Genomic DNA, 19431 nt, shown 5'->3' with positions numbered 1-19431 from the left:
AGAGAAAGGCTCAAGGGAATGGCAGCCAGGTTTAGGAGTGTGCAGACCATGGCTGCTGATTAGAGGGTCCCTCATCTGGAGTCTGGAGTAGAGGGTGGGACCGGGTTCCCCTGCCAGCCACTAGGGAAGTGGCATGGACTGGGCAGTGAATGGGAAGACTGCTGGAGAGAGAGTTTGTGCAGAAAGACTTTAGTAGTACCCCGGAAGGGAGAAAGCACATAGTGACCTGGCTGGAGGACCAAGCCATGAAGGGGGAGCTCCCAGAACTGCAGAGAGTGAGAGAGGGGGCGACATGGTGTGCAGCGATCAGCAGAAGGGGGCGTTGGACCTAGAAAGAGTTAATTGCCAGAGCAACCAGGAGGAGGCACCTTAGCAATGAGTGTACCCTGTGACACTCCCCTATCTTCCACCTCATCTTGGCAGAATTTACATTCAGATCCTAATCCAACAAAGTATTGGAAGTGGCTGAAGATTTGAAGTCAATGGAACCGCTCATGCTTAAAGTTAAGCACATGATTAAGTACTTTGCTGAATGGGCGCCATATTGAATTCAATAGAAGTTCTGCCTAAGTAGGGATTGGATATTGGGATCCAACCATTTGTGAGAGCTAGACTCATGGCAATGTAACTTATACGTCTATGATTTGATAGAGTTCAGAGGGAAATTATACATGATGCATTCAGCAAAGCACAAATTTCCATTGTTTTATTAAATGTTTTAGGCTTTTTCCAGACTACACTTTTTTCCCTATGTTAAAAGAGTGATACAAATGGGGAAAATAGAATATGGAAAAGGAGAGTAAGGTTCAGTGAACACCTTGAAAGTGGGTGTGTAATATAGCTAGAAGGGCAAAAACCTGAAGTGATGCATGACACGAAATAATAGACTCTCTTATACCGACATCTCCCTTAGCCCTACTGACTGCTCGTTATTGATATGCCAGTGTAAACTGATATACGTTACATGTCAAGAAACTAGCTAGAAGGTGCAAGGCAGATGTAAGTTAAAGTTTGGGGTGGCCTAGTTTAAATTACATATTACTGAACCCTCTTGTTGGTTGCTTTTCTTGCTGTACTTCTCTCTTCCGCTCTCTCAATGTGTGAGTTACACTAACACAGACTCCTTTATAGGGTTTGTTTAGAACAGGAAAAGAAGTTGAGATAAAGGTGAGATTAATTTACCTCAGCCTCTTTTCCTATCAAAACAAACCAATACTCAGTGGGTCAAATTCTGAAGTGATGTGTATGACTCAGGGATTCCTTGGTGGCAATTGGCAAAGGGCACAGGGGGTGCACAGAATTACACAGGGATGCCCTGGGTCAGATATGTGACTAATAGTTCACCTAGGGTGACGGCAAGAGTGAAAAATTGGGATGGGGCTGGGGCTGGCGGGTAATAGGATCCTATCTATGTAAGAATGCTTTTACTTGAATCTCTGTGTGTTGTTAAATAAACTTGTACTTGATTTCACTATAAACAAATCTTAGGTCTGTGAGGTAAGCAGTGAGCTGAGATAGAACTAGTAAGCTGGGTGTCCTGCTTCTTTGGAAGCAGTGGATCAGTGAATACTGCAAATGTCCAGTGGACCATGGGTTACATACTTCAGGGGACACTCGGAGGGCTAGGGGGTTGCTGCATGCCTACTGCTAACCTGCAGAGTGATAGGTGCCTGTGTAGGCTGAAAGGAGAGGGCTTGTGTTGCCAGTGGCCAATGGAATTGGCGAGCTGACCCCCAGCAGGCACAGACAAGGCTTCCTCATGTTAAGGGCACACAACCTCACAACCTAGGATGCCCCCAGGAAGCGTCACAACATGTAAGGCAGCTAAGTGTATACAAGCTACAGACTGATAGCATGGGTATGAGCCTAAGTGAGAAAGTAAGTGTACAGAAGTGCAGCAGGAACCTAAGCTGGAACAACATATAAACCGAGGGAGCTGGAAGAAGGTGGAAGTTACATCAACTTGAGATTCTGTCTAGACTTATTTAGACTCTTCTCTGAATCTGGTTCAGGGTCTTTTTTGCCACCATTTTATTTATGATCCTAAATAAAGAACAGAGGGCTAAATAAAGAGCAGAGGGTTAAATCCTGCACTTCGATGGGAGTTCAACCTGACTTATTGAATGAGTAAAAACTGCAAGCTCTGGTCCAAAACTGCAACTGCCATGCATCTTTGTGAAGCTTTGCGTCAATTTCAGACACTGAAGAGTGAAACCAGTCCTTGCACTGCTCTAGAAATATGTGGACTATGAATTCATTTTTTCTCTCTAATTTCTTAACTCAGTCTGGGCTGCAGGTAATCAGCTGACACTTCCAGCAGGTGTGTGAGTGGGGGTAAATGTTTCTGAAAAGTAAACAGATTTGCAATACTAAAGTGCATTCTACATGAGTTCCCTTTCCGACACTGAAGCCCTTGACCCATTCCTAGTGGAAACACAGAAAGAAAAGTATCAGAAGGGTAGCCGTGTTAGTCTGGATCTGTAAAAGCAGCAAAGAATCCTGTGGCACCTTATAGACTAACAGATGTTTTGGAGCATGAACTTTCATAGGTGAATACCCACTTCGTCAGATGTAAGGCACTTGCATCTGAGGAAGTGGGTATTCACCTACGAAAGCTCATGCTCCAAAACATCTGTTAGTCTATAATGTGCCACAGGATTCTTTGCTGCTTTTACAGAAAGAAAAACTAGGAGAAAATTAAATTAATCGTTTGGTCTGGCCAAAACTGCAGCCTGAAAAATAAAATGTTAGGTGAGTTATTCATTGCCCATTCTCTGCTCTGCTCCACTGATGGACTGTCACAACGACGTGAAAACAGGTTATTCACTGGGCAAAATTGTTCTTGATATGAGCAGTAGTAGAACCTGCCCTCACAAGAGAGGGAGTTAAGCTGACTCCACTCCAATGTTATAGTCAGGAGCAGAGGACTGAATAGGATAAGTTATAGTCAGGAACAGAGGATGGAAGAGGATAATATAAGGGCTGGATCAGAAGATAAACAGTCACATAAAGAATCTGGCACATCAGAAAAGGGCAGACAAATAAACAGGGACAAGTTTTTAAAGTGCTTGTACACAAATGCTAGAAGTCTAAACAATAAGATGGGTGAACTAGAGTGCCTGGTGATATAGGAGGATATTGATATAATAGGCATCACAGAAACCTGGTGGACTGAGAGCAATCAATGGGACACAATCATTCCGGGGTACAAAATATATCAGAAGAACAGAACAGCCTGTGCAGGGGGAGGAGTGGCACTATATGTGAAAGAACATGTAGATTCAAATGAAGTAAAAATCTTAAGCGAATACACGTTCCATAGAATCTCTATGGATAGAAATGTCATGCTCTAATAAAAATATAACATTAGGGATCTATTATTGACCACCTGACCAGGACAGAAATAATGATGATGAAATGCTAAGGGAAATTAGAGAGGCTATCAAAATTAAGAACCCAATAATAGTGGGGGATTTCAGTTATCCCCATATTGACTGGGAACATTTCACTTCAGGACGAAATGCAGAGATAACATTTCTCGATACTTTAAATGACTGCTTCATGGAGCAGCTGGTACGGGAGCCCACAAGGGGAGAGGCAACTCTAGATTTAATCCTGAGTGGAGCGCAGGAGCTGGTCCAAGAGGTAACTATAGCAGGACCGCTTGGAAATAGTGACCATAATACAATAGCATTCAACATCCCTGTGGTGGGAAGAACATCTCAACAGCCCAACACTGTGGCATTTAATTTCAAAAGGGGAAACTATACAGAAACGAGGGGGTTAGTTAAACAAAAGTTAAAAGGTACAGTGACTAAAGTGAAATCCCTGCAAGTTGCATGGGTGCTTTTTAAAGATACCATAGAGGCCCAACTTCAATATATACCCCAAATTAAGAAACACAGTAAAAGAACTAAAAAAGAGCCACCGTGGCTTAACAACCATGTAAAAGAAGCAGTGAGAGATAAAAAGACTTCCTTTAAAAAGTGGAGGTCAAATCCTAGAGAGGCAAATAGAAAGGAGCACAAACACTGCCAACTTAAGTGCAAGAGAGTAATGAGAAAAGCCAAAGAGGAGTTTGAAGAACGGCTTGCCAAACACTCCAAAAGGTAATAACAAAATGTTTTTTAAGTACATCAGAAGCAGGAAACTTGCTAAACAACCAGTGGGGCCCCTTGATGATCGAAATACAAAAGGAGCGCTTAAAGATGATAAAGTCATTGCGGAGAAACTAAATGGATTCTTTGCTTCAGTCTTCACGGCTGAGGATGTTAGGGAGATTCCCAAACTTGAGCTGGCTTTTGTAGCTGACAAATCTGAAGAACTGTCACAGATTGAAGTGTCACTAGAGGAGATTTTGAAATTAATTGATAAACTCAACATTAACAAGTCACCAGGACCAGATGGCATTCACCCAAGAATTCTGAAAGAACTCAAATGTGAAGTTGCGGAATTATTAACTAAGGTTTGTAACCTGTTCTTTAAATTGGCTTCGGTACCCAATGACTGAAAGTTAGATAATGTAACACCAATATTTAAAAAGGGCTCTAGAGGTGATTCCGGCAATTACAGACCGGTAAGTCTAATGTCGGTACCAGGCAAATTAGTCGAAACAGTAGTTAAGAATAAAATTGTCAGACACATAGAAAAATATAAGCTGTTGAGCAATAGTCAATATAGTTTCTGTAAAGGGAAATTGTGTTTTACTAATCTATTAGAGTTCTTTGAAGGGGTCATCAAACATGTGGAGAAGAGGGATCCAGTGGACATAGTGTACTTAGATTTCCAGAAAGCCTTTGACAAGATCCCTCACCAAAGGCTCTTATGTAAATTAAGCTGTCATGGGATAAAAGAGAAGGTCCTTTCATGGATTGAGAACTGGTTAAAAGACAAGGAACAAAGCGTAGGAATTAAAGGTAAATTCTCAGAATGGAGAGGGGTAACTAGTGGTGTTCCTCAAGGGTCAGTCCTAGGACCAATCCTATTCAATTTATTCATAAATGATCTGGAGAAAGGGATAAACAGTGAGGTGGCAAAGTTTGCAGATGAAACTAAACTACTCACGATAGTTAAGACCAAAGCAGATTGTGAAGAACTTCAAAAATCTCACAAAACTAAGCGATTGGGCAACAAAATGGCAAATGAAATTTAATGTGGATAAATGTAAAGTAATGCACATTGGAAAAAATAACCCCAACTATACATACAATATGATGGTGGCTAATTCAGCTACAACGAGTCATCATGGATAGTTCTCTGAAGATGTCCACGCAGTGTGCAGAGGCGGTCAAAAAAGCAAACAGGATGTTAGGAATCATTAAAAAGGGGATAGAGAGTAAGACTGAGAATATATTACTGCCCTTATATAAATCCATGGTATGCCCACATCTCAAATACTGAGTACAGATGTAGTCTCCTCACCTCAAAAAAGATATGCTAGCACTAGAAAAGGTTCAGAAAAGGGCAACTAAAATGATTAGGGGTTTGGAGAGGGTCCCATACGAGGAAAGATTAAAGAGGCTAGGACCCTTCAGCTTGGAAAAGAGGAGACTAAGGGGGGATATGATAGAGGTATATAAAAATCATGAGTGATGTGGAGAAAGTGGATAAGGAAAAGTTATTTACTTATTCCCATAATACAAGAACTAGAGGTCACCAAATGAAATTAATAGGCAGCAGGTTTAAAACAAATAAAAGGAAGTTCTTCTTCATGCAGCACACAGTCAACTTGTGGAACTCCTTACCTGAGGAGGTTGTGAAGATTAGGACTATAACAATGTTTAAAAGGGAACTGGATAAATTCATGGTGGTTAAGTCCATAAATGGCTATTAGCCAGGATGGGTAAAGGATGGTGTCCCTAGCCTCTGTTCATCAGAGGATGGAGATGCATTCCAGGAGAGAGATCACTTGATCATTGCCTGTTAGGTTCACTCCCTCTGGGGCACCTGGCATTGGCCACTGTCGGCAGACAGATACTGGGCTAGATGGACCTTTGGTCTGACCTGATACGGCCGTTCTTACGTTCTTAAGAAAGATGGCATACATTATGGTTCAAATTCCACCATTAGATACGTAGGGTGCTGAAATTCATGTGCATGTGCTTCCGAAAGCTGGATCTGCACCTTCAATAAATGAATCTTACTTTGCTCTTCAGAACAATCTTGTCTCCATTTATAAAGAGTGTCAAAAGGTAACCTAGGGTCAAAGGCTGTCACTAAAAAAGGTACAAAATGAAGGACGGCGTCCCCAGTGGCCCTTTGACTCCTACGTAAAGATCCACACACAACTGTACTTCTATTTTGATATAAATCAACATAAAAAGGAGGAGGATTGTATATTTACATGGATAAAAAGAACATCCAGAGTTATAGTGAAAATTAAAAATAACTCAGGAGTTCTAGAAAAGTTACAAACACTTAGGCTTCAGTGTATAAGCCATCCTCTAACTACTAGAGGTTAAGAAGAAACGTTTTCTGTGGCCAGGTTACCCCATAAATGCCTACATAAGGCAATTCTGGCACCTTTCTCTCAACAGGATATTGGACTAGATAGACCATGGGTCTGAGTCAGTTTGAAAATTCCAAAATTTCTAGGTTAGATAGATGGGGGTGGGGGAGAAAATCCCCAAACTTTTCTTCTTCTTCAATTTGGCAAGCAGTGGTACACATCTCTGAAGAAAGCTAAAGTTCGTGAACAACACATGTGCCATTTCCAAGACAAATGGCTAATTTCCATTTGGCAGAGATTTTGTTTTTGAAACACAAGAATGGGAAAGAACAATAATTCTGTTTTATAGCTAAAAACCTTGCAGTTTCTCTCAACATCTTTTTCATTTACTAATGAGGGAAAAAAGTATCAATCATCAGCAAATCACAATGAAAATGATGTTATTGGATTGGACCTACTTAGTACAATGCACCCTTAGTAGAAGCTTGCATCTAATGCTACTACAGAAATCACTGATAGGGAGGGCAGGGATGTCTCGTGGTTGGAGAGGGGATTGGGTGACCACAAAGTTAGGCTTTGTTCCTGTTCATGAATTATTCAGTGTGTGACCTTTCATGTCACTTACAGCCACATTTACAAAGATATTTAGGCATCCAAAGATGCAGATAGATGTCTGGTGGGATTTACAAAGGTGCCCAAGTGAGTTAGGCACCTGCCAGTGAAAGTCAGTGTTTCCTAATGGTGAAAGCTAAGTGCCTAATCCGCATAGGTGCTTTTTGTAAATGCAAGTAGGTGCCTATCTGTATCTTTAGGTGGCTATGTACCTTTGTAAATTCATCTCTTAAAAGTCCAATTCTGCAACATTTTACTCTATGTAAGTAATCCCACTGAAATCAGTGGTACTACTCATGTGAGTACAATTCTGCAGAACTAGAGTGACATGAAAGTGAATGGGACCACTGCCTTTGACTTCAGTGGGCTTTGCATCAGACCATGCTAATGATCATTCACAAAATTAAGGGTTTGTGGAAACAGGCCATTTGCTCTCTGTGCTTCAGCTTTTTCCCATCTGTAAAATGAGGATAATATTAACCTACTCATCTGGAATTATTGCTTGTAAAGTTCTTTGCTCTTTCATAGAAACTGTAATTAGTGTCAGGTGACAGAAATAACAACTAAATGATCCTGGTCTTTTTGGTTATAATGTAATTTTAAACAATTAAATGCCTGTTGCTAAATGTTGACAGTCCGCTCATATAACATTTTATAATCTGAACAGTGGTATTAACATTAATGGCATCCATGCCATGGATTGATTTATTAAAATATATTATTTATATTATGGTAGTATGTAGGAACCCCAATCAAGGATCAGCATTGAAGCACTGTATAAACAGGTACCAAAAAGGATAGTCTTTGCCCCAGATTATTCACAATCTACGTGTCACACAGCACATAAGAGATGAACAAAACAGACAAATAATAGGGAAAGATGGGGCGGGACGATGGGGCAATGGTAAAACTAACACATTTTAGCAGAAAAGCAGAAGATAGATGCCATTTTGGTATTCAGTAATGATTTGTAAAAGATATAGTAATTTATGGTCTGTCAAGCTAAAAACAACAATTTGGGCAGACTGCAGATTTTTGGGTGCAACTTGTTTAGCGCAGCCAGAAGAGGAAACTGATAAATACAACTACATCATAACTAGGTATGATAGATTCCAGTTTAAAGTAAGCCAGAGCACCATATGCTATACTTCTTACAGACAAGGAACACCTCATTCTTGAATTCAAGATAGAACATCCGTAGTTCTCAGGATTTCAAAGCAACAGATGAGTACCAGTCTGTAACATTTAGTAGTTACATACTGTATATGTGCATGTACAATCTGCGTGTATGTGTGTGTGTAAATAAAATACAAACACCCCCCTACCTCTTTAGCTTCTCCATGCCTATACCAGTTAACACTCTTCCTGTTCCCAGAGTAAATACTCTTAGTCTTTTGAAAGCTTCTCTGTATGAAATTCTCTCTGTGATAAACATTTGTGCCCTTCTACTCTGCCTTTGAAACTGAATGAACCAAAAGTGCACACACCATTTAAGCAGAGAATGTATTATGAATGTCCATAATGGCATTATTATAATATTTTCCATATTATTCCCTGTCCTATGCCTAATGCAACCAAGCCTCTTATTTGTTTTATGACTGATGCTGAACATTGAGCAGAAATCTTCATTCAGTGTGCTCAGTGATACCACAATCTTTCTCCTGAGATACACATGTAATTTGGGAACCAGCAGAATACGTGCATGTAGCTTAAATCATTGCTGTTGACAAAATGTATCAGTCTAGTTATTTATTGCTATCGCAAGAGAGATGGTTTAATGCACCTGAACTTTTAATTCTTTACTTAAAATATTCAGGTTAAGAAAACATGTTCTCTCTCTAGAAGTTGTATAAAGAGCTCAGTAACTTTTTTCTGTCTCACTACTATAAATAGCAGATATAATGCTGTTCTGAATAACCAGCATTTGGCCTGATTTCCAGTGCTCATTATTAGTACGTCTAGTCCAATGATTCATGACCAGTGGTGGTCTGCAGAAAACTGGCTGGTCACATTATCCTGGCTCTCCTCCTTGTTTTCAGCTCTTAAATTGCTTTACAATGACAACGAAAATACACTAAATAATTGTCTGATATCACTTTTCCAAGGAAGCAAGTGTGGTATTTGTCACAGAGTTGCTATGTGATACCATATGAGAAGGGAAGTGGCCCTTGCAGTGGAGGATAGAAAGGTCCGGGCAAGTCATTCTTTTAAGATGCAGTCTATACTATGAAAAAGTTTGTGGTTCCCTGGTTAGTAGTTAAAAACTAGGATGAGGCATCAGATCTGGATTTTACTCCCAGTACAGCTAAACACTTGTTATGCTACTTTGGAAAAATCACGAAGGTCTAGATTTTCAGAAGTGCCTCCATTTTTGGTATTCAATTTGAGATACCTCTCACTTGCTTTCAGAGATGTTGCAAGTTCAGAAATCCATTGTCTTCACCAAGGAATTGCAGTTGTTCAGCAGTTCTAAAATCAAGCTGGTCACCCAAATCAGTGGCCACTTTGAAAAACAGGGCCTAAACTCTTCTGTGCCACAACTTTCACATCAATAAAAGGGGGATAATATTGACTTATGTCATGCATGTTGTGAAATTTTATCAATTAATATTTGTAAATAATAATAATTATTTGCACTTGTATAACACACCTTAGAGGAACTCTGCATACTAAACAAATATTAACTGAACTGGCCTCTCAGCATCCAGGTACGGTAGGGAAACATTATCAGCCCCATATAGAAGTAAGTGTACTGACATAGCTAGGTTAAGCTATTATTAGTGTGAAAGTACGCCCCCAAATGTAGTAAGCACTGTTCATACATCTGGGAAGTTCCTGGCCTTAAGAGTTTGCAATCTAGAATATTTTAATATGGCTAAATGTATACACCTAGGAAGAATGTAGGCCATACTTACAGGATGGGGAACTCTATCCTGGAAAGCAGCGACTCTGACAAAGATTTGGAGGTCAGGGTGGATAATCAGCTGAATGTAAGCTCCTAGTGCGACACTGTGGCCAAACAAGGTCTGGCAGGATAATTGTGCATCCACATTAAAAAAAAAAATGTGGAAGAGCTTTGGTATGAACATACACTTAACCCTGCAGTCACATAGACGGGGGGCAGACTCCAAGTCAGTTAGAAAGCTGTGGAGTCAAGTCTCCCCCTAATCCTTATAGTGCAGTAGGATTCTAAACATTGCTTGTTTTGGCTGCTCCCAACTAGGGTGACTAGACGTCCTGATTTTATAGGGACAGTACCGATTTTTGGGTCTTTTTCTTATGTAGGCTCCTATTACCCCCCACCTCCGTCCCAATTTTTCACACTTGCTGTCTGGTCACCCTACTCCCATCTAAACCCCTTAATGGTTCTCTGCTACGTCAAGCATTTTTCAGGGTGATGTGCTGCTCAACGCAGATTGCAATGTCTCTTGAGACACTGCTATTTGAGCAAAACAGCTGACTCCTTGTCTCATGAAAGGACCTTGTTGGGTACAGGAGACAGTGTGCAGCTGAAATAGCAGACACTCAGCTGAACATACTGCAATTGTGCCTGCTAAGAGGACTGGATTCCAGAGTGTCAGAGTGTCAGAGTTTCATTGTTCCTTGTGCCATAATAGAACTATTCCAAAGCGGAGGATGTTTTGAAAAGTTACAGAGTAACAAATGGAAAACCTAAAAAAAGAAAATGAAATTGAAAGTGAGAAAAATACACAAAAACTCAGACTCCTAGACTTTAAGGCCAAAAGGGACCATCATGGTGAGGGTTAAGATTTTGTCACGGGTGTTTTTAGTAAAAGTCACGGACAGGTCACGGGCAATAAACAAAAATTCATGGAAGCCTGAGACCCGTCCATGACTTTTACTAAAAATACCCTGTGGGAGGATGAACAATCAGAGTCCTGCTGGGGGCTGACCCCCGGCAGCTGATCCTGCCCCGCCATTGCTCCTGTGGCAGGTGCTGACAGCCGCTGCTCAAGCCCCAGAGGCTGACGCAGCCTGGTGGTGGTGGCTGACCACCAGCCCGCTGCTCTGGTGGCCCCACTGCTCTGGTCCCACTGTTGTTCCTCAGCAGGGGCTTATAGCTGCTCCAGCCCTGCCACTGTGTCTGGCTGAAGCTGAAGAAGTCAAGGAGGTCCCGGAAAGTCACAGAATCTGAGACCTCCATGACAGAATCATATCCTTAATCATGATCATCTAGTCTGACCTCCTGCACATCGCAGGCCACAGAACCTCACCCACCCACTCCTGTAATAGACCCATAACCGCTGGGTGAGTTGCTGAAGTCCTCAAATCATGATTTACAGACTCCAAGTTACATCATTCATTGTATTGTCTTCTACAGCAAAACAAAATAATAAAATAAAAAAAGCTTAAAAATTGGGGAGAGTTTTTGTGAAAGAGTTCAGTGTCAAAATGAGGCTATTTTTCTTCAAATAAAATTTCAAACAAAAAAAGTGTCCACCTCCTTTCAGCTGTAGATTGTACCCAACTTCTCTTGTATCCAACAAAGTTGCAAGCAATGTAGCTGAAACTAGCATACAGATAGAGTAGCAGAATGGTGAATCAGGCCCTGTATCATATCTATATTCCTTTGAAATTGAGCCAGTGCCACAGCTGTGAAAAGTTAGAGCAGCAAAAGGGAAAAAAGGTGAAAAAAAGAGAGGCGGCCTGAACTTTAAAAAAATTAAAATGTTTAAATTCTTGAAACTTCTGTCCAGAGCCTGCAAAATGGAAATGTCAAAATTCCAATTCTGATTGCAAAATTGTTTCCCCATTTTTAGACCAGCACTAGCTAAGAGAGCTAACACCCACGTGGTGGTTTCAACAGAGTTACACCAGCAAAATAATGGGAACAATGCAGTAGTGAAACATGCCCACTGAGTATTCAAATGCAGTACAGAGCTGCTTAATTGGAGGATGAGAGTATTTATAGCCTTGATTAGTCTAGCCACTTAGTTCATCTAAAAAGAGTGGAGACAAAAATAGCCCAGTCTGAATTAACCATCAGAGTAGGTAAGTGTGATATAGCCCAACAAGAAATTAAGTACCTTGACTATGTAGAAAGTGATAAGGTAAAGCCAGAAGTGGCTAAGGCAGAGACAATTAATGGGGAGATTAATAATTTGGGAGATGAATGGGGTATTATTGGTTCTTCAGCCATACTTACTCCAAACTTGCTACACCCCTCATATATCTGATTTGGGGGAAAGAAAAAATGGAGAAATTAGGTGGAATGAGACTTATGACATTTGCTGCGTTGAAAGATAAGCTCTGCAAAGATTCCTACAAAGAGGAAATAGCACATCAATGCTTCCTCTGAACCATGTGTCTGTGTTCTGAGGCCTCCATTTTTGAGCTCTGAAGTATCACAACTCTGACATATGAAATGCATTGATGCAATAACATGCCAACTGGAACTCACTGACACTTCAGTTTTGTGGTGTGACTCGGTGCTAACATCATTTACCTTAAGCTTCAGGGCCTCAACATGTTCACATCAAAGAGCTGCTTTGTAACAGCCTGGGAACTACAGTTTCAAGGGACAGTTCTGTCCTTATATCCAGAACCCTGGGACTTTCCTGCATTGAAGTGTCTCTCTGCTGGCAGAGTTGAAAGGCCACATTTATTCCAAAAGCTGGGCTAGGCAGTGCTTCTTTGAAGCACTACAGGCCTACAATGGTTTTGACTCACAAAATTCTCATTAAAACTCATTAAGTTCTGAGACACTCTTCTCTCTCTTACAGAGCTTGGGATAATGTCTTCATGATAAAGAGAAGGAAACAAGGAAGGATCATCTTATGGTTAAGACACTAGACTGGGATGCAGAAGATCTGGTGTCTACTAACTCTTCCACAGACTTGCTCTGTGGCCTGGAGCAAGACAATCAATTTCTCCATGCCTCAATTCCCCATCTGTACTATGAGACTAATGATATCTCCCTACCTCACAGAGATGTTGTGAATATAAATCCATAAATATTTGGAAAGTGCTTAGCTACAACAGAGAAGGGGACATATACCTACATAGATAGAATTATCTTCAGCAAACCAGAATCGTCAACCCAAACTGCTGCAGCTGAAAAACCTTCCGTGCTTCCAAGAGTCACCAACAACTCAAAGACAAAGCAGATATGCAGTTAAATGCATCAAGATGACACTGGTGCTGAGAGAAGTTGCTCTGTGGCCCAAGGAAACCAAGGGGAGCAGGGTCAGAGGACACAGAAATGCTGACCAAATTCAGTCTGAAGTCTGAAGGGGCAGCAGAAGCTGGAAATCACCCTCACAGCTGCACCATTAATGCACGGAAGCAGGAATGGAAGAGAAGGGAAGAGAAGTTCATTAGCTGAGCCAGAGGAAAAAAATTAAATATAGAATCTTGTGTAGGGCAACTGGTCTCAGAAAACAGCTGAGCTGCTTGTGCATCAAAGGGCGCAAGGGGGGATGCGGGGGTGCAGGATGTCTCATATTAGGGAGCCGAGACCCAAGAGTGGGAATCTAGTCAGTAGTGCATTTTCACAGAGGAATTAGAACGGACACCCTATAAGTCTCAAAAGCCTCCCTTTGGAAAATTCCATTGGCTGAAAGGTTGTTTTGACGAACATGTCAACCAAATGAGTTAGGGCAATTTTGAGTAACAGTCCAAGCACATGGTCATGACAAAGTTTTTCTTCAGTTTGTTGAGGGAAAACACACAATGCCTGACAACAGTTGGGCACAGAGAGAGTGACTGAAAGCTTAAACAGGATTGGTTCTTGGAGCTCCATGAGTTGTGTGCTGGCTAACTGCGTTAGAAGTTGTGCTAGGATTTTACTATCTAATTATATCTCTATTCTTATGGATGAATACTGCAAACAGACAAGGATAAAAGTACTCTATGTCTATGTCCATCTATTTCTCTCCCAAAAAGAAAACATTCATTGCTTGGGACCAAATCATCCTCACCACTTGCAAGTAATGATGGTTCTAGCCTACAACTGGGTAACAATTTCCAAAGCAAACCCCAGCACTGAACACCTGCTCAGCACATGCACTAGGTGTCTGCATGGATTTTTTTCCCCTAAGTTCAGTCACAGAATCATTAACTGGTTCCTCATTAGCAGATTTTGTTAAGACCCAGAGTAGAATTGTGCCAGCACAGTAATGCATGTTGGACAATCCATAGTTGAATTAATTAGGGGAGCATCTACGAAGCGTACAAATGTATTGGAAAATCCCAGATGCTACCAAGGAGCCTAAGGGAATTGGGTGTCCATTGAAATTTGGTGGGGTTTGGTGCCTAACTCCCTTAGAGTCCTTTGAAAATTCTAGCCAAATAATTATATTCATGAAATGTAAGTGCCATGTTAGTACCTATACTGAGGTGGCTCAGACTCTGTGGTGGTGATGATTAATTCTTCAATGTACTGAAAATGTGTCATCTTCTGGTTCACTACATAATCAAGGTGTGTCATTTAATAGCATAATTGCATGATATAACTGACCTTATTGTATAAATGTTACACAGACAGACCCCGGTTATCGGTGGGCGGGATTGAATGGGGGACCTCTGGAGCTTAGTGCACGAGCCTCTATCACACGAGCGAGAAGCCCATTGCTTCTTAGCTAAGGCTGTAGAGCAGATTCATTTGATCTCTCTCTTTCTCTCCACATGGTCTCAGTGCCAGTAGATGGGACGGGACACCACACCCAGAAGGTATGTGGGTTACATAAACACCACACTTCCTTGGACTAACAATTTCTAGCAACACATTCTAGCATGCTATTGATCTTCTTTAGACAATGGGCAATTTATAGTCAGAATAATTATCACTCTTAAAAGAGACTGCTCCTGTGTGACCTTTAATGGAAAGGGAGACTGGGGGAGAATATAAAACTCTCAGTCTTGTTCTTAACTTCACATATGTTCCATAGTTTCTATAACACCTCTGAGAAGCACTAATAGAACGGCGTAAGAGTGCACCTGATGTTCACCACCTGCGGCTCTCATTGACTTCAACTACAACAGTGAATGCCCATTTCCTTCAAGCCAGGCACAGTGTGAACACATGCAAGTGATGCTGTATGTCTTAAAACCTACTGAAAGTAAACTCAGAGAGAGCCTTGTCACATCACTATTCCAAATAACTTAACATTGTGACTGAACCCATTGCTTCTTTGGAGTTTCTTTACCATGAGTTCTATAGCCTCTACACAATGGTCATCTAGGGAACGACAATGCTGGAAAGGGAAACATGCAGCATCCAAAAGAGCTACATCGTAGATGCCTCACAGTGCTTCATCCTGTGCTAACAGCAGGCACCCCAAACCATACTGCCGTGTCAGTGGCTGAGAGTCTGGCTTACCACAGGAACTGAAATAACAGGGCAGAGCCCGAAGCACCAGTAGTAGCCCTGCTGTTTCTGGGGCTCCTGAGAAACATGCACAAAGTTCTGGGCTATCAGTCGCTTTCCATTTACACAATCTTTCCCACACACAGAAAGCAGCTGATTATTTAGAGGTTGAACATCTGTGTTGATTTTGTACCTCTTTATATTTACAACCTATAATCAGCTGGCAACTGGGATTTTATACAGAGAAACAGATCTCAGATTACCCAGCCTATAAACATATGTAAAACATTTATCTTTACAACTCTCTTATTTTAAGTTGAACTCTAGCATCTTGCTTGCATGTTCAAATGTAATCTTCACATCCTGTCTCCCCAAATCCAAAGTGATCCTGCTTTTAAAACATGAACTGACAGTGACACAGATTGCTTTCCAGGTCAAAAGAAAGAGGCTTCCTACCCCCACCTTTGTTATTTATTATACTTAATCAAGTCTTATATAAGAATAGGTAACAGGCATATACACATTCCCTCGAGCTGAGTTATTGCACTTGTGTTCAATTCACAGATGATTTCAATGCAGTAATTATATTTCTGCCTGATTTCTAACAACTCTGCCAACCAGAAAACAGCTATCAGACATAAAAGCACTCTAAAGAGAAATTATAAAACAGTACTGCAATTCTCATGTTATCTGGTATTTTTCTTAAAACGTCATTTCCTGGAGATATGAGATTATGTGAACATCTCAGATATGCTTACAAAAACACAGTCCCCACAATTGTGGGGCAAAATCTGAAAACATGAACTCTAAAGACTCAAGAACCAGAAGACAAATAAAGACTCGTAATGTATTTATTATATAATAATCTCACAATTTTTAAGACCACCACACAGGGTTTGGGAGCCTGACTCTCGATTTTTTCAGTGCTTGGGGTTGACAACATGAAAATGAGCAGTGATACTCTGCCCTTCTAGAATGCCTTTCCCTTGGCTACCTCAAAGCCCTTTAAAAACATTAAGCCTCCCAGCATCCCTATGAGTTAACCAGTTTCATGACTGGAGAAAGAGAGGCACAGAGAAAGTAACTGACCTGCTCAAGGCTGCCAAACAGATGAGTCTCAGAGGAGAACCGCTATCACTGTCCCTGCACTCTCTGAACGTCACAAGTCTTGAAGTGGTGTCAGACAGCTAGACTTTCCAAAGGGAGAGCAGGAAGGGAAGGGCAAAACTATGGCCTGACCCTCTCTCTGCTTACATCCAATAATAAGCCGGACTAGGGATATGCACACTGTACCTTGTCTAAATGCAGACAGCACACCTGGCTCCAATGTGCATTAGCCCAAAGTCCCCAGAGCAGGTCAGAATAGTTCTCCCACTACTGCATGGCCCCTCTTTGCTTCCTCCAAGTGCACAGTATGGGTTAAATACAAAACAATGCCCGTTCTGCATATCTGGCCGAGCTTTTTCCTATCATTGAGATATCTTCCATATGCCATACTGTACCATATCTGTAGTGCACACAGTAGGCTCATAATCCTTTATCATTAATATTTATTATTATTTGGATTGTGTGGTGCCTAGAGACTTCGATCAGGGATTGGACCCCCATTATGCTACGTGCTTTACATAGATGGAGTGAAGAGATTTCCAGCCCTTAAGAGGTCACAGTCTAAGAATCTCTCATTTGTAACTTTAAAAAAAGACCCTTCATTTTTTATACTACTCTCTCTTTTCCTTCTTCACTGATGTCTGAAATCTCTCTTTCAGAAATAAACAAGATTTTAATTAATAAATTTATTTTTTGCTTTTGTAAAAATATCTCTACAATAAAATGAGAACCTGAAGGCATTAAAATAAAGTAGAATTCTCATTATACAACTGAATTGTGTAACTTCAAGAGCAGAACTGAGTTTGACATTTCCATGACTAGTATTTGTATTTACCTATTTTATCTATCTTGATATCTGAGCACCATAAATTTTGCATCAGGGAAACGGTAACATCTGCATTAGCCTAATCTGTTCTCTGAAATGTCATATTTATTATTCAGAGGACCAATTTATACGAAACGAAGCGGACAGGTAATTTAAACCTGTGATTGGACAGCTTAGTCTATTCACCATCGCTCTCTGGGCTTCAATTCAACTCTATAACTGTGGGTTTAAATGAAATTAGATGGGGGCTAGGTTGACACCACCCAGTTTCCATTGAATGTAACAGGAGTCTTATTGCTAAAACTTTCCTCACTGCTGTGGAAGACTGACTCCTAAATGACTATTAGCCGATATTGCAAAACCTAATAAACGACCACAAACCTTATAAGAAAAGCGCCATCCACCACTATGTACAAGTTATTATTGAGATAACGTGCCTTTCGGATACTGAGAGAGAGAGAGTTCCCTACAGTCCAGGGTTCAAGTAAACAGCAACACAATAGCAGGCCATCTTGCAGTGCAATAGTTTAAACCACAGGAACACAGAATTTCAGTTTCCCCCTTTGCAAGTCAACTTTAAAGCATTAATGGCATTGGAAAAAAGGTGGTGTGCCTGTGTTTGCCTCCCCCCCACCTCGCTCCCCGAATCACCATGCCCATCTGCCCCCAAAGTGATTTTTTTAACACAGAAATACTGGAATGTCAAGTCCTATCTATCTGAGTTTTATGCTGATGACCGTCCCCATAGCGTCCTAGATCCTGCTATGTAAAAATTAAAGGCAATAGCGAAGTCCCTAGCAGAACTAAAACATCAGTCTCCCCTGTTTTTGCTAGAAGCTTCCTTGGAGGACCAAACAGCAGCAGCAGCAGCTTTCTCCACCTTTTAAGTGTCAGGAATATACATTTTTTAATGAAGAGTCTTTTCTCCCTGCTCTTTGTTCCGATATTTGAGTTAAAGAAGTTTTTAACAAAAGCAAACAAAAAAAGTGCATCTAAATAGTCTGATGCATAATCCCTTCCCCTCTCAATTGCTGAATTGTGGACCCGTGTGCCAATTCCTTCAACATCTCCTTAACCAGTTTGCTCTCTCTCACCCCACATTCCTCAGCCATTCTTCCTGCATGATACTACTCATGCAGAGTCTAATCCAACTGCTATTGAAGTCAATAGGAGTCTTTCTGTTGACTTTTATAGGAGCTGGATTGGGTGCTGTCATTACTGTAGCACAAACAGGCTCTAAAAATAGCACCATAATTTAATTCTGTAAGGTGTTAAATGGCACAGTTCACTCTCTTGTGAGTCCCTGTGAATACTTCTGAAAATTGCAAACTTCAGATCCATGATGTGCATAAGCACAATCAAACATGTCCGTACGCACTGCATCACTTCAACTACAGGAAACAGGTCACCGCTGGCATGAGTGTTGCCAAGCACACCTGAAATACGCACCAGCAACTGGACTTCCTGAATCTGTTTGCAAACTGTAGTAAAGAAAGCTATTGCACTTAAAAAAAAAAAAAAAAAAAAAGCCTTTTGAATTAAACAGCCTCATGCTGGTAACACATGAGCACCTATGCAAAATGCACATAGTACCACCTGACTGCACATTAACAGAGCAATACAATGTTAAATAAAGAGCACAATCTGCTGGAAAATGACTAATGACCAAATTCTCAATTCTTTACTCACGCTGGTGAGCAGTTACTCACACAAGTATGTCCTATTTACTTCCATAGGACTACATGTGGGGGTAATTTAGAGGAATGGATTCAAATTCTTGCCTTGAATTAGCACAGACCCTCCCTTTGTCCTCCTCCACCTTCCAAAACCGGAGGCATAGTGCACTGTATTCAGTTGTTTGTATCTGTGTCCTCTAAATAAAATGCTACATCTCGCTGCATTTTACCTCTGAGCTCTTTGAGATGATTTGGGAGAGTCACACTTACAATTCCTCTTTCAAAACTTAATTTGTTGGGGTTCTCTTTTGGTAATATAAGAATAAATGAAAAAGATAATTAGTATCATCAGGGAGCAATTACCCATGACTATTTGACAACTACTGCAGAAAATCAAGGATGACTAGTATAGCATATTAAGCCTTAGAATCAA

At 40.9% G+C, this 19431-nt stretch overlaps 1 protein-coding gene across 4 annotated transcripts in view; it reads right to left on the bottom strand.

The window, feature by feature from the left end:
• RCAN2 (regulator of calcineurin 2) overlaps positions 1 to 19431 on the bottom strand; it is a 194104-nt gene that overhangs the window by 43324 nt on the left and 131349 nt on the right. The window lies entirely within an intron of this gene.

The sequence above is a fragment of the Gopherus flavomarginatus genome, chromosome 4, assembly GCF_025201925.1.
Source record: "Gopherus flavomarginatus isolate rGopFla2 chromosome 4, rGopFla2.mat.asm, whole genome shotgun sequence".
Taxonomy (NCBI): domain Eukaryota; kingdom Metazoa; phylum Chordata; order Testudines; family Testudinidae; genus Gopherus; species Gopherus flavomarginatus.
The sequence above is the reverse complement of the archived record's forward strand: the minus strand, read 5'-3'. Positions and strand labels throughout refer to the sequence as shown.